Source organism: Xiphophorus couchianus, chromosome 24, assembly GCF_001444195.1.
Source record: "Xiphophorus couchianus chromosome 24, X_couchianus-1.0, whole genome shotgun sequence".
Lineage (NCBI taxonomy): Eukaryota > Metazoa > Chordata > Actinopteri > Cyprinodontiformes > Poeciliidae > Xiphophorus > Xiphophorus couchianus.
This window is the reverse complement of record NC_040251.1, coordinates 540,958-555,397: the sequence shown is the minus strand read 5'-3', so window position 1 is coordinate 555,397 and position 14,440 is coordinate 540,958.

The window sequence follows — 14,440 nt, the reverse complement described above, 5'->3', positions numbered from 1 at the left end:
CAAAAACGTTATTTGCTCAAGCAACTAGAATGTTAGCTATGGATTTTTTTTGTTGTCGTTTTTTACCCTTTTGCTGCATAATCAGCAGAAAGTAAGTCAACAATGTGAATATAATTGTTGAAACCACCTCCGAAACCAAAGCACAGTTGAACAGTCATACAAATACACACATTATGTTACGGTCATGGCCGCATGTCCTGTATTGACAGGATTCAATTATTGTGGAGAAAGTTATATTGGTGAGAAAACATTACTATCTAAAAACATTTTTTGAAATGAGACAAATTTCTTCTTGTTCTAAATCTTTATTGAAGTTCAAAACAAAAGAAGGGCTGCACAGTGGTGCAGTTGGTAGCGCTGTTGCAGCAAGAAGGTCCTGGGTTCGATTCCTGGCCGGGGTCTTGCTGCATGGAGTTTGCATGTTCTCCCTGTGCATGCGTGGGTTCTCTCCGGGTACTCCAGCTTCCTCCCACAGTCCAAAAACATGACAGTCAGGTTAATTGGTCTCTCTAAATTCTCCCTGTGTGCATGGTTGTTTGTCCTGTCTGTCTCTGTGTTGCCCTGCGACAGACTGCTGTCCTGTCCAGGGTGAACCCCGCCTCTCGCCTGGAACGTAGCTGGAGAGGCACCAGCAACCCTCCCGACCCCATTAGGGACAAAGGGTGAACAGAAAATGGATGGATGGATGGAAAACAAAAGAAGGTACACATTGTACAACAGCTGAAAATCTGCAGAATTTAACTTACACAATAACATACGAAATTAATAACTGCTTGCTTTGTGGTTATGTCCAGAGCAGGCCACAGTCATCAATTTAGGTGAAGTCAGTTGGTGTATGAAAGAAAATTATGTAATATCTCATAATGAGCAGTAGCCCACAATTAGGTTTGTTTTGGAGCAACATGGGGGGATGGTGAACTCTGGATAACCTAAAAAATAATTTGTAATATTTCGAAAACCAAAGCTGCACAAACAACCGTTTCAACGGCACAAACCTGCACAAACGGAGCACTAACGAAGTAGCCCAGTTTGGTTTGTTTTGAAGCAACATGGGGTGACTCTGGATGACCTAAAAAATTATTTTTAATATTTCAGACATCAAAGCTGCACAAACGAAAATTTTAACGGCACAACCCTGCACAAACGGAGCACTAACCACTCAGACTATTTGCTTAATTCTTTGACGTGAAGTGTCAGCTTCACTCAGCTGAAATAGCTACCCTTTTCTTACAATGGAAAAGGTTAAATATGACACAAAGTATTAGTCTGATCATTGATAATAAGTAAAAACACATTTATCCACATTTGTTAGACCCAAATCAGCATTTATTCCATTTATTAAACTTGCCTAAATACAACAAGAATTTGGGAAAGAAGGACCCAAATCTTCTTCTTAAAACAGAATAAATTTGGGGCATGCTGTGGTGGCGCAGGGGGTTAGCACACCCCACCTTTGGAGGCCGACGACCTTTGCCGCATGTCTTCCCCCCTCTCCTCACCCCCCTTCCTGTCTGCCTACTGTGGAAAAAATATGAGCCACTAGCGCCGCAGAAACTCTTCGGAGAAAAAAAAAAAAAACAGAATAAATTTGTTCATCTGAGCTTAAAGGATCAGAAAAATTGTGCCTCTTATTTAATACATCAAATGTGCAAAATACTTGTTAAGTTTTGAATCTACATTTTTTTTCTACAAAAAGATTACTACTTTATTTTCTTGATTGTGGTATATTTTTTTTCTTGTTTGCCCCTGAATACCACTGTCTCACCGATTTTGACCCTCTTGACAAAAAGTTTTAACACCTCTATTTTAAACAAACTGAAAATGAAGTATGGAAATATTAGATCAGTAAATAGCTTTTATTATTCATTAAACTGGCAGTTTAATTTGAAGGTGTCTGTTTAAAATTGACATATTTTAGTAAAGAAGGGCTGTGGAGAGTTGTGCTGGGTTTTTCTCAGGTCTTAGTCATTATTTACCTCACATCCTCTGCTGACGTTCCATCCTGTCGGCTTCCTGTGAAACTCCAAACTCAGCTCAGGGTGTTGTTACCTGGGAGATGTATGAAGCTGAAAACACCTGACTGTCATCACACCAAGTGACACTGACAGCTAACAGCTAACTGTGTCAGTTTTGTTTCCCTGCAGGGAAGCAGTTCATTTTCAGGTCATCTTCAGCCACTGGGCTCACAGGGATCCCAGACTTTTCATCTAGTACCACCGTTTATGAAAAGTCTATCCATCCTATTTTATCAAACCATCTATAAAAGATGAATCTCTTTACCCTGCCAGCTTCAGAGAACTTAGTTATTCCCTCTTGAATACATTCCTCTGTTTCTTCTGCGTATCACTGAAATCTCATTGACAGTTTTTCCATCTTTTCGTCTGAAGCTGATGTTTTTTTACCAAGTACTTCTCATAACATTCATGGAATTTTCCAGGTACTATCTGGAACATTCATGAAACTTTTTTGAACCCATAATTAAACACAAAATTATTCATACCTCTTCCAGATTTAGATTTAAAATGCTTGCCATTCAACCAAGAAGTTTGTTATTGGCAGGAAATGAGACGAGAATCTGTTTCCATTGACCTTAAATTTGTGCAAATTGGAATTACAAAAAAAAACTGCTAAATGGAAAGACTCCACCTTTAAAAAAATAATAATAAAATGTTTACATGCTAGAATTAGGTGATTTTTCGGCTGTATCAAAATAAGTGCATTTCACAAAACTGCAATGGAAACACTTATCGCATCACACAGGTCACATGTTTGTTTCTATTTGCATTTTACTTAAGAAATGTGATCCCCTTCTCAATGACTGATGAAAAATCTGTATTGGCAAATCATTAAGTTTGGAAAACCTCCTTACCATCACCCTAATTTTAGGTTTAAATCAAAACATTAACATTACATGTTGTATTACAAAAACTGTAATATTGTAGTATTACAAAATACAATATGGAAATTTAAATGTAATATTGTAAATTGTTAAATGATATAGTCAACTAGGGATTTCACTTCCACCCAGGAAAATACATCATGATCCTGTTTATGGGCTTCATAATCAACACACACTAATCAACAAACACATTCACCAGCATAAGCTCAAAATTTAAAATGTTTAAGAGCAAATTGGAAATGAAGTCAAATTCCATGAACAACTGATGAACAAAGTTTATTTTGATTACATGAAAGTGGTAAATCTACCAGTGATATAAATAATGTTGTACTTTGCTGTACCTTCAACTTATCTGAAACTTTCCAAAGCTTTCCAAAAAGTGAAAGGAAACTTTGACGGACCTGACCTGGAACTCTTCCAGAACTTACTAGACAGTTTCTAAGAACTTTCCTGAAACGTCCCTCATACTTTCTTGATTTGATTATTTGTTGACGTGTAATACACTGCCTGGCCAAAAAAAAAAGTCGCCACCTGGATTTAACTAAGCAAATAGGTACAAGCCTCCTATTGGATAAGTACTGCATAGGCGATTATCTTTCAGCTGGCAACAAGTTATTTAAGCCCAGCTGATGCAATGAGTAACTCCTCATTTCTTAAACAACCATGGCAAAAGACACATCCTGTGGTCGTGGAAAAGACATTAGTCTGTTTAAGAAGGGTCAAATCATTGGCATGCATCAAGCAGAGAAAACATCTAAGGAGATTGCAGAAACTACTAGAATTGGGTTAAGAACGGTTCAACACATCATTAAAAACTGGAAGGATGGTGGGGAACCATCGTCTTCCAGGAAGAAATGTGGTCGGAAAAAAATCCTGAATGATCGTGATCGGCGATAACTTAAACGTTTGGTCAAATCAAATCGAAGAAAAACAACAGCAGAACTCAGGAGGATGTTTAATTGTGAACGCAAAAGCATTTCCACACACACAATGCGAAGGGAACTCAAGGGGTTGGGATTGAACAGCTGTGTAGCCGTAAGAAAACCTCTAATCAGTAAGGGTAACCAGAAAAAAAGGCTTCAGTTTGCTAGGGAGCATAAAGATTGGACTCTGGAGGAATGGAAGAGGGTCATGTGGTCTGATGAGTCCAGATTTACCCTGTTCCAGAGTGATGGGCGCATCAGGGTAAGAAGAGAGGCAGGTGAAGTGATGCACCCATCATGCCTAGTGCCTACTGTACAAGCCTGTGGGGGCAGTGCTATGATCTGGGGTTGCTGCAGTTGGTCAGGTCTAGGTACAGCGACATTGTGTGCCCAAAGAATGAGGTCAGCTGACTACCTGAATATACTGAATGACCAGGTTATTCCATCAATGGATTTTGTCTTCCCAAATGGAACGGGCATATTCCAAGATGACAATGCCAGGATTCATCGGGCTCACATTGTGAAAGAGTGGTTCAGGGAGCATGAGGCATCTTTTTCACACATGGATTGGCCACCACAGAGTCCAGACCTTAACCCCATTGAGAATCTTTGGGATGTGCTGGAGAAGGCTTTGCGCAGTGGTCAGACTCTCCCATCATCAATACAAGATCTTGGTGAAAGATTAATGCAACACTGGATGGAAATAAATCTTGTGACACTGCAGAAGCTTATTGAAACAATGCCACAGCGAATGCAGGCTGTAATCAAAGCTAAAGGCGGTCCAACAAAATATTAGAGAGTGGGACCATTTTTTGGTGGCGACTTTTTTTTTTGGCCAGGCAGTGTATTTTGCCACATTACTGTAATGCACATCAATTATTAGACAAATAGTGACTAATGATATGTAAAAAAGTGAAACTTCCAGATGCTTCCATTCACTACCATTATGTTTTACAAAACCTCTTTGATGACTGATAAGATTACCTTTATTTTTAGTAGTAGTAGAACCAAAATCAGGTGTTTGGAGAACATGAAGTGCTGGAGAATTTCCATACTGATCAGAGAAACAATGCTGGTCAGAAGTGGAGCAAATGAAAAGGCCTAAATTCTGCCAAAGTTCAGTTTTGTCAAATAACAATTTTATTCACAAGCTATTAATCACCAATTTTTTAAAAGTTGGTTCAAGGAAACATTTTTCCTGTGTGCTTAGATTCCCATAATTTCGTCTCTTTTAGATTTCCAGCTGCCTCGTATTGATTTTTTATTTGCACATTTATTGAGCTCAGACATGGAAACTCATAGAAATATTGTGACCTACTGACCTGATTATGACTATGTAGACATTTCCATGTTGCTGGGAGTGGAGACATTTTCTCACACTTATGACACATGAGTGACTGATGATGCCTTGTTGGTCTCTGATTGGTTGATGCTGGAAAATGACCAATTCGATCCCTGCTTCCTCTGCTGTGGGCGGAATTTCAGAAAATCTGGCTCTCTGTCTGCTCTTTTGCAGCTCTGCGCAAACAACGGTTTGTAAACTCTTAGGGTTATGAGCCGTTATGGATCGCTGAACATGATTCTCTGGCGACATGTCCCTCTGCTGATGGAGACAAATGATTCTGGCTGGATTCCCTTCCCCCAGCTGAGACTGGCTGCTGCCCAGGGGAGCTGATGCAGCTGAGAGGATGCTGCTCCTGGGGGAGGGAGTTACTGAATGAGTGGATGTGTCTAATATGTGAAGTTATTGTCATAGACTCTGATACCTCCACTGGGACCTACAGGAGCAGGGATGCTGCTTTATTACCGTGAAAACAAATAATTGAAGCAACAAGTTTACAGCATTATGCAGTGGAAATCCAAGTCTTGTTAGGTTGCCATGAGTAACAGTGAGACCTTTCAGGAGTGAGACAAGCCAACATTACAGAACGCCTGCTCACAAACAGGTGTTCTCCCATGGAACTGCAGTTTGCACATTATTCATCTGCATAACTTTGTGATGACCAAACCTTCTGTCTGGTCCTTTCCTGGACGAGTTCTACTGTAAGCATGGAAGACCTCCCAGTGTGAAGCCGCAAACACACTCAGCTTCTCTCTGTATGTTTTCACTGTCTGCTACATTGAACTTTATAGTGTTACTTGGTTGAAGCTCAGGGACTCTGTACATTAAAAGTTTAAGGAGGATGAATATTTAGCTTTCAGCATCACCAATGTGACTGAATGAAAACACGTCATCCTACACTTTCCTGGTTTTGACTCCTCATTTGGAATGTAAAGAAATTCTTAATTATTCACATTTTTCACATTTTGTTCACATTAAATTGAACAAATTAAACTTGAGATAAGAGGATTATAAAAGTGTTCACTTCTTCCTTCTCCTTTTCAAAACGAAAAGTGTGAGATAATTTTGTTCTTGTTTATGTATGCACATGCTTTCTCTTGTCCTACTTTTCTTTGCTTTTAAAAACATGTTTGAAAAATATGAATAAATACAATACAAAACAATATAATTTATTAAACACTTTAAACCAACACTGTTGGCCAGTCATATGAAACAGACATAAAAACAAAACAACAAGCTCAAAATGAGTCAAAAGAGAAAGGAAAAAAAATATGATCTTTAAAATAAACATTACAACCACATATTCCTAGGATCCTGTGTTTTGAGGTTTGTTTATTCTTTAGTCTTTTATTTTATTTGTTTTGTTTCTATTTTACCTTACTTCAGTCCTTCCTTTGTAATTCTAGTTCATTATGTTTATTTTTGTGTCTAATTATTCCTTCTATCTCTAGTTTAGTATCTTAGATCTATTTATTCTTTACTGTTAGATTTATTTATCCCATACCTCTTTCTCTCTCTCTCTCTTTGTTCTCCTCTGGCTCCCTGTGGTTTTCTTGTAAGTTTTTCTCATAATTTTTTTATTATTAAATTTTCAACTCCACTCTGAAAGATTTAAAGAGGACTGAATGCTTTCCTTACCCAGTGTAGATATGGACTTTAGGCTATTTTAACATGTGAACATGCTGGGATCTGTAGACCTCTAACAGGTTATCTTCCAGGCAGAGAACCTGCCTTTCTGTATTTGTATTCCTTTTGCTTTTATTTTGTGGATCATAGTTTTTCAATGTAAAGTACATGCTTCACATTGCAGTATGTACTCTTATAGCGTTCTGCCTCAGAATGGTAACATAGTGATGCTACATAGTTGACCGCTTATGTATTTGTGTTTAATGTATATTAACTCTTTTCCCAGTCTTTCCCAGTCCTTCCTATAATTAGTGTTTCATGTGTGCCAAGTTCTGCAGCAGCTGGCAGCCAGCTGCTGTCTGCCCTGCTGCTCCGCCTCAGGTGGTTCTGCTTTAAAACCTCCAGCACACCGACCAGTCTGCTGCAGCCCTGCAAACTGGTGACATCAAGTTCTCTGCATGCCAATTTGCTCATTAAGATTTATAACATAAGGTATAAAAAGAGAGGGAAATATATTTCTTGAGCTTTTCTGCTGTAAATGGTCATTAATTATGTAATGAGCAGAGTCACCTTCACACTGGGTGACAGGCAGCTGCAGCTGTTAAACTGGGCTCCACTCTTGTTAACAAAGGGAACATTTCACACTGTAAAAACACAAAAGTATTTTTGGTCCAGCTTCAAATGCACATTCCTGAAATAAGACAAATTGAACTTACAAATGACGTTTCAGCAAAAAATAGGAGTTTGTTTGTTAAATCCAATATGGCAGACAGAGGGAAATGCATGCCGACTAATCCAGTCCCTCCTTCTACTGTAGAGAACTCTTACAGGTAAAAAAAAATATTGAATATTGAATATTGAATATTAAAAATAATATATGAAAAGTACAAGTAAAAAGTAAAACAAAGCAAATGCAGTTTGAATGACATTTTTTTATATTTTGGTAAACTTGTCAAATACACTTAAAATAATGTACCCAACCAAGTGCAGGCAAAATTAAACCTGCTAATAGATATACCTGCAGGCATCATTTAGTTAAGAAAATTAGGTGCTTTACCTATAGCACAAGGTTAACTTAACCTGCTTTACAACTGAACCAGCTTCTTAGTAAACCCTCCAGGACAGAAAATACAAAGTTTTTGTAAGCCTCAAGTTTTCCCTTCAAGTAAGGTCAGTGCTGAAAATGAGAAAAATAAATAGTACAGAAAATGCGGCCAACATGAAGAAAAAGATCTGTTACGATTACTCTACTTCACAAATCAGTGAATCAGTCAATGCTACAGTCAGTAGGTGGTGCACACAACTGGTCATTATGCAAAAGAAAAAAAGAATTGGGAGGGAAATGCAGCTTATTGGCATCTGAAGAGGGAGACCTTTTTTGTAAACCTGGTTTTGAACTTGCATGCCATTCCTATATTCGTTAAATTTAGTCTAAATTGCTATTGCTATGGCTTCTGCCCCCCCTTGAACAGAGGAGTCTAGGTAGCCTGATACAGTCAACATTAAGCCTAAGCTAAATACACCATGTATGGAACTGAAACAATGCCAAACAAAGTTCATTTATGGTCAAGATTTCGCAATACAATAGTGTCTAGTGACCAAGCTATAGTTACTGAAACAGGAGGATTATAACCATTTCATAAGACGTTACCTCGATGTGTTTCTTCAAGTTGGACGGGGAGTTTTTGTAAGATAGAATTTCCACATCTTCGGGCAGGAATAACATAAACTGCATGCGGTACGACGAATCTTTAACACCCACGAAAGAGTATATTGTGTTTAAATAAGGCCATGGGCTCTCATCACCAGCTGGTGGTTCCCCTGGAGCCGTGTCCAACGTAGTTGCAGTCGTTGTGGTCTCCGTCTCCTCCTCCATGTGGCTGCTGCTGATTGCGAGACTTGCTTTGTGTTTAATGGGAGAAGCGAAACAGGTGTATCCTATTGGTGGTGATGAACAAGCCCAGGCAAGCAGGCTACGGACTTTGTTCGGTAGCCTGCTTGCTACTTGCTAATCAGTAGGTGGGGTCAAAACACTTTGTTTCTCTCTCTCGCTTTTTTGTAACGAGTAACTAAACCACACATTGAAAATGTATCGGAGTAAAAGTACGCAATTAAGTTCGGAAATATAGTGAAGTAAAAGTGAAAGTCATCAAAAATTTTCATACTCGAGGAAAGTATGAAGTACTCCAAAATATACTTAAGTAAAGTAGTGAAGTATTTTTACTTTGTTACTATACAACACTGTTCAAAAGTAACATAAAAAGTTAGCTTGCATGCACACAGAGGTAAAAGCTTCATTGTTGGAGGCCTGTCCTGTGGTCTAATGGAACTCAGGTGGAACTGTTTGATCATAATGACTGTCTTTACATTTAGAGGAACAACTGGATGATTTCACCATCCTAACTGTACAGTATGGGGGTGGCAGTATGATGGTGTAGTGTTGTTTGGCTGCAGGAGGAACTGGTGCACTTCATAAAATAGATACCAGCATGAGGAAGGAACATTATGGAGAAATACTGAAGCAACATCTAAAAAACAGCCAGGAAATAAAAGATTGGACACAAAGTGGACTTAAAAATGGACAACAACTTTAAGCATAAGGCCAAAGTGGTTATGAAATCACTTCAAGATAAAATCAAGTTTTTGGTGTGGCCATCACAAAGTCCTGATCTCAGTCCTATAGAGAAGATGTTTTAAGGTCTGGAAGTGGTGTGTGAGTGAGGCGAAAACAAGCTCAGTTCTGTCAGGAGGAATGAACCAGAACTCCAGCTATCTAATGTGAGAGAGACAGTTCTATCTCATCCTGACCAAATGCATGAATTCAAGGAAAGCTACAAAAACAATCTCTAAAATATGTCCTCACTAAGTTTTCCGGCATTTAGTAAATAGAAATAATTTCCGTAATTCTAACTAAGCTAAAATAAAAAACGTTTGGTTTGATTTAACTTCAGACAGTTAGAAAAAATATGTATCTTTTTATTTTTATATTATGTAAATATCTAATTTCAGCAGTAAATAACAGATATTATGTGATAGAAAGTGAAAGCATTCCTCCATCATCTGCTTCAGGTCAGGATCTTACATGAGGTCAGAACCGTTCCAGTGGACAGAATCTGTCAAAGCTACAACCTGACAGATGTTAATATCTGTAAATGTACTTGTGATTGACAAGGTCATGACTGAGAATCCATCAAGCCATGACTTACTTTTTCCCCTCTTTTGTCCGGAACATAAAGCTGTCTGACGTTAATAGTTGGAGCAGCATCACTATCTTTCACCATGTTGTAATTTGCCTGCTGGAAGCTGAAAATGTGCAGGCCTGTGAATAAATCTTAAAGGAATCTACTTAACCTTATGCTGTCATGCTCACTAAAAGCAGTAAAAGGGAATGAAGAATGAAGTGCAAATCTTTCAACCTTCTGCTGTCGAGTCAGCCTGAACACCGGGATGCACTAACAGATGTTTGAGATTTTATTGCAGAACCTTCCAGGCACCCATTAGGCTTCTATCAGTGTTGACATTGTGTCCAAACTGCAGCCAGTCATGCTTTGCTCTTCAGAGACTCTCTATCACATACAAGCAGTGGCTCAGTGAGATTTTTCTGTTTCTTTTCAGGAATTTGTGGCTGTTTGGGGACAGATGGACACAGATTCCTGCATGTTGGTTTAAATGCCATTTTTCTTCAGATACTGTGATTTTTGTTGAGAAAATAGTCTGGGTTATTCTTCACTGTCAAGTATGAGCCATGACACTTAAAATGATAACTCTGAACTTTATAAACCATCTGCCAGTCATGAAGGCTGTGAATGGAGACAGTAAATCAAGATGTTTCTGTCCCAATGTGGATGATTGCTTTGCATTGAAGTAATGTCTTGTGCATGTTTCCTCTAATGTGATTGGATGCTGCTTCCTTGGTTTCAAGCCAACCAATTACCTGTGTTGCACTATTTAATTGGTGTGAAGCTGAACTTCAGTGCTTGTGGCCTCTTGACTGCTGTGGTACAGGCTTAAATGCCTCTTTGATCTTGACTTGAATAATGTAACTTTGGTCAAGCTGCTTTTGGAGGGAAGAACTGTCCTTTTGCTTAAACTGAATCTTCTCCTGTTTTGTGCTTGTGGGAGGTTATTTTTTAGGTGTGTATATTTTCTTTCAGTGTTGTTTTTATTATGCTGACTAGAACTGAAGCTTTTATCAGTCTGCACCGAATTCAACTTAAAAACATGGCAGAAAATAAACACCTTAAATGCCATCTTGACTCCTCATTCACTGTCTAGAGTTACACCAGTCCCTTATATCCACTAGATCAAAGCAGGGGATGCAACAAAATTGGGGGCTCATCTGGGATTAAATCTTTTTCTTCTTGAATTAGATTTTTTTTATAACAACAGAGCAGAGCAATGTGCACATAACTGAGGATTCCATCTCACCACCACTCAAGAGCAATATGCCACTTTAACTTCTACACCTCAGGTAGAAACCTATACCTGACCCAGAGGGAGGTGTGTAGCTTTTTCTTCTGAGGAACCACTGGCTATAAATTTAGGGGGATGAGTTTCATTCCAGCACCTTCACACTTGGCTGTGAGTGGCTCCAGTGCATGACAGGATGATGCCAGTAGACCCACATCATCTCCAAAAGACAGATGTGGGGCCCTGAGGGTCCCAGAACAAACACTGAGGGCTTCACAACTACGCTTTGACATCCTGTCTTTTAACAGGATGCAAGAGACAAAGGAAAACACAGTCTATCTCACTAAGGTCAACTTTCTGACACTGTTTTTCTTTCTTTATTTTTTTTTTGCATTTAGGTCTGGACTTTGATTAGGCCGTTTTATCACATGAATCTGCTTGGATGTGAACTGTTGCAGCTCCAGCATATGTTCCTTGTCCTGCTGGAACGTGGCCCTCAGCTCCAGTCTCAGGTCTTCTGCTCTGTAGGACTCAGGGAACTTGACGTCAATGAACTCACTTCTTTATTTCTTTCAAAACAAACATCAAGCATCTGCTGCTGCAGATTAGAGGACATCCTGTGATTTAGGCAAATACAGCCCTGCATCCTACAGTTAGTATGTGTAACTACTTAAGACGCTTTTTCTTATTTCAAAATGGTGTGTGGCCCGTGGTATAAGAAGCTATGACAAACCATTGGTTTTGGTTCTTCCTCCTCTATTAAAACAGTCACTCGTTCCTCTGCTGAAACACATTTACTTTCAAAAGACTTTTACAGCCTAAGTATTTGTAGGCCTTTCACAGAAAGCACATTGTTGCTTTTCCACCCAATTCCTGTGGTCCATGATCCTCTCATCACAGACCAAACCTCTTGAAAATAAATAATTTATTTCACGGAGATGGCTAATTATACTTTGATTTAAAGCAATAAAACTTTTATAAAGACCCATTAAACGTAACTGAGCCAAATCTCATTCAGTCGGTGAGCTGGATGTGTTGAACTTCTCTAGATTTCAGCAAACAAGCATGGAAAATGTCACAAAGCAGGAGGGGAACTTGAAATTTGAATGGGACCACATCATAAACACCATGAGTGATGTACTGCTACCAGCTTTCTTTTGAATTCAGTTGTTTTCATTCAGATGTTAGATGGCTTCTTAAATCACAAATCCATCTGAAAGCTGAAGCTAGAACTTTACATACACTGGAAAAAAAGACTTTTATCCCCTCCTGTTGCAGGTCTGGAGTTACCAAGACTATCTTTATTTACCAAAAGTGACAAAAATAATTACTTTAAGTTTATAAGTTTACATCCATTTCCTCAGTATTGCCTATGCAATATTTTTAGTGAATTGAACCAGTTCCTCTTGGAACAAAACACCCTTTGCAATCTGGGATTGTTATCAATGAAGAAAGTAACAAAGAAATTAAAACAAATAGAGTAATAATAACAAAATACCTGGATTTTACTCAACATCCTGATAAATTCTACATGACAAGATGGAAGTTGTTGTAGTTGCTCATTTATAGCTTAAATTAAAAGATGAATTAACCTCAGAAAATGTACAAAGAGAAGATGAAGTAAAAGTATTGTATTGTTAGTTGTGATGGATGTTTTCTCTCAGGAATGTTGCTGTTACATAAGTCTTTGATGAGGATTGATCTTGTAATTTATTGAAATAAACTGAGTCTGACAGTCAATTTAGTCTCATTAGCTGCCTGAAATGAACTTGGTCAAGTTTTAAGTGAAATGAAAGTAATAGTTTTTTATGCTGCATTCCACTAACAGGAACAAGCAAACAGAGATTTTATATTTGTGTATCCAGATTTGAATGAACCAGGACAGATTTAGTGTTCTCCACTGAGGTTTCATCAGGTCTCCCATCGAGAAATTTCTGCTCCTGTGAGAGGAAATGCCCAAACTGTTTCCAGTTGCAAACACAAAAATATAGGTCATCTGGACGTAAGATTATTACTATATGATGATTGTAAAATTTTCTCAGTTTTGTTTGGTGTCCATTTGCTCTGTTTAGACAGCTTGGTCTGCTCACTGGTATCAGGTTGTCAGCTTGATCTTTTTTTCACTGGACCGGCTTCATGCAGCTGATCTGTAAATCTCTCAGCCATTAAACCCAAAGCTGCTGAAGTGGCTGAAAGTCTGTCTTGGTAATGAATCCTCAGGTTTTCCTGATTCTCATTTAAACATTACTTGTGAGTCTCTGTGTCAAACTGCCCATCACAGCATCATCTGCAAAAACGTAAGTGAAATTAATAACCTGCTGTTATGAAAAGTTGATCATCCAGAACCTGCAAAAGTATTCACACCCTTTTAACTTTTCAGCATTTTGTGCCACAAACAGAACAACACAAAGGAGGGTTAGCAGTGGCATGAAAACGATAATAGATATAAAATATGCAGTCGATAAATATTAGGGCTGCAGCTAATGGTTATTTTGGTTAGTGGTTATTTTATCAATTATTCTTATAATTAATCAATTAATCAGATTTTTAAAAATGGCATATAATGCAGATTTTTCAGTTAACCACTTTAGCCTTTTTTACACAACATTAGAACTACATTAAAAGACACAAATAATCAAATAATCCAATTAGTTTTTTCAATAATAAAATAGAAATTTTAGAGCCTAAAATGCATTGAAAGAATTCCTTTAAAATACTGTCTATTAATCTGTTTCTTTTTTAAATAATTTAACAGCTAAATTTACGTCATGGTTGTTGTTGTTGTGCACAGACAGAAGATTTTTTTAATCTTTAATGCAAAGTGTAAATATTTTTCTACAGTTTTGACTTTCTGCTTGTTGTTTCAAGAAACGGCCATTTTTAGAGTTTCTGTATTCTAGCTAACAATTAATTGATTAATACATTTGTGGACAATTATTTCAGTAATCAGTTAATCACAAATACTTTGAATAATTGTTTCAGTCCTAAGAAATATACATCTGAAAAATATTGCATGCATTTCTATTTAGCACCTTGTCTTCCTGTTGCTGCTGAAGTGAATCAGCCCCCTGCATGATGCTGCCACCACCATGTTTCACAATGGGAATCGTTTTTTTCAGGATCATGTGCAAGGTCAGTGTTCTCCACTTTTCATGTTAACCAAAAAGTTGAGCTTTGGTCTAATTTGAGCAGCAGGTCACAAAGAGCTAACAGCAGGTTTCGTTTGGCTGCTGCTCCAGA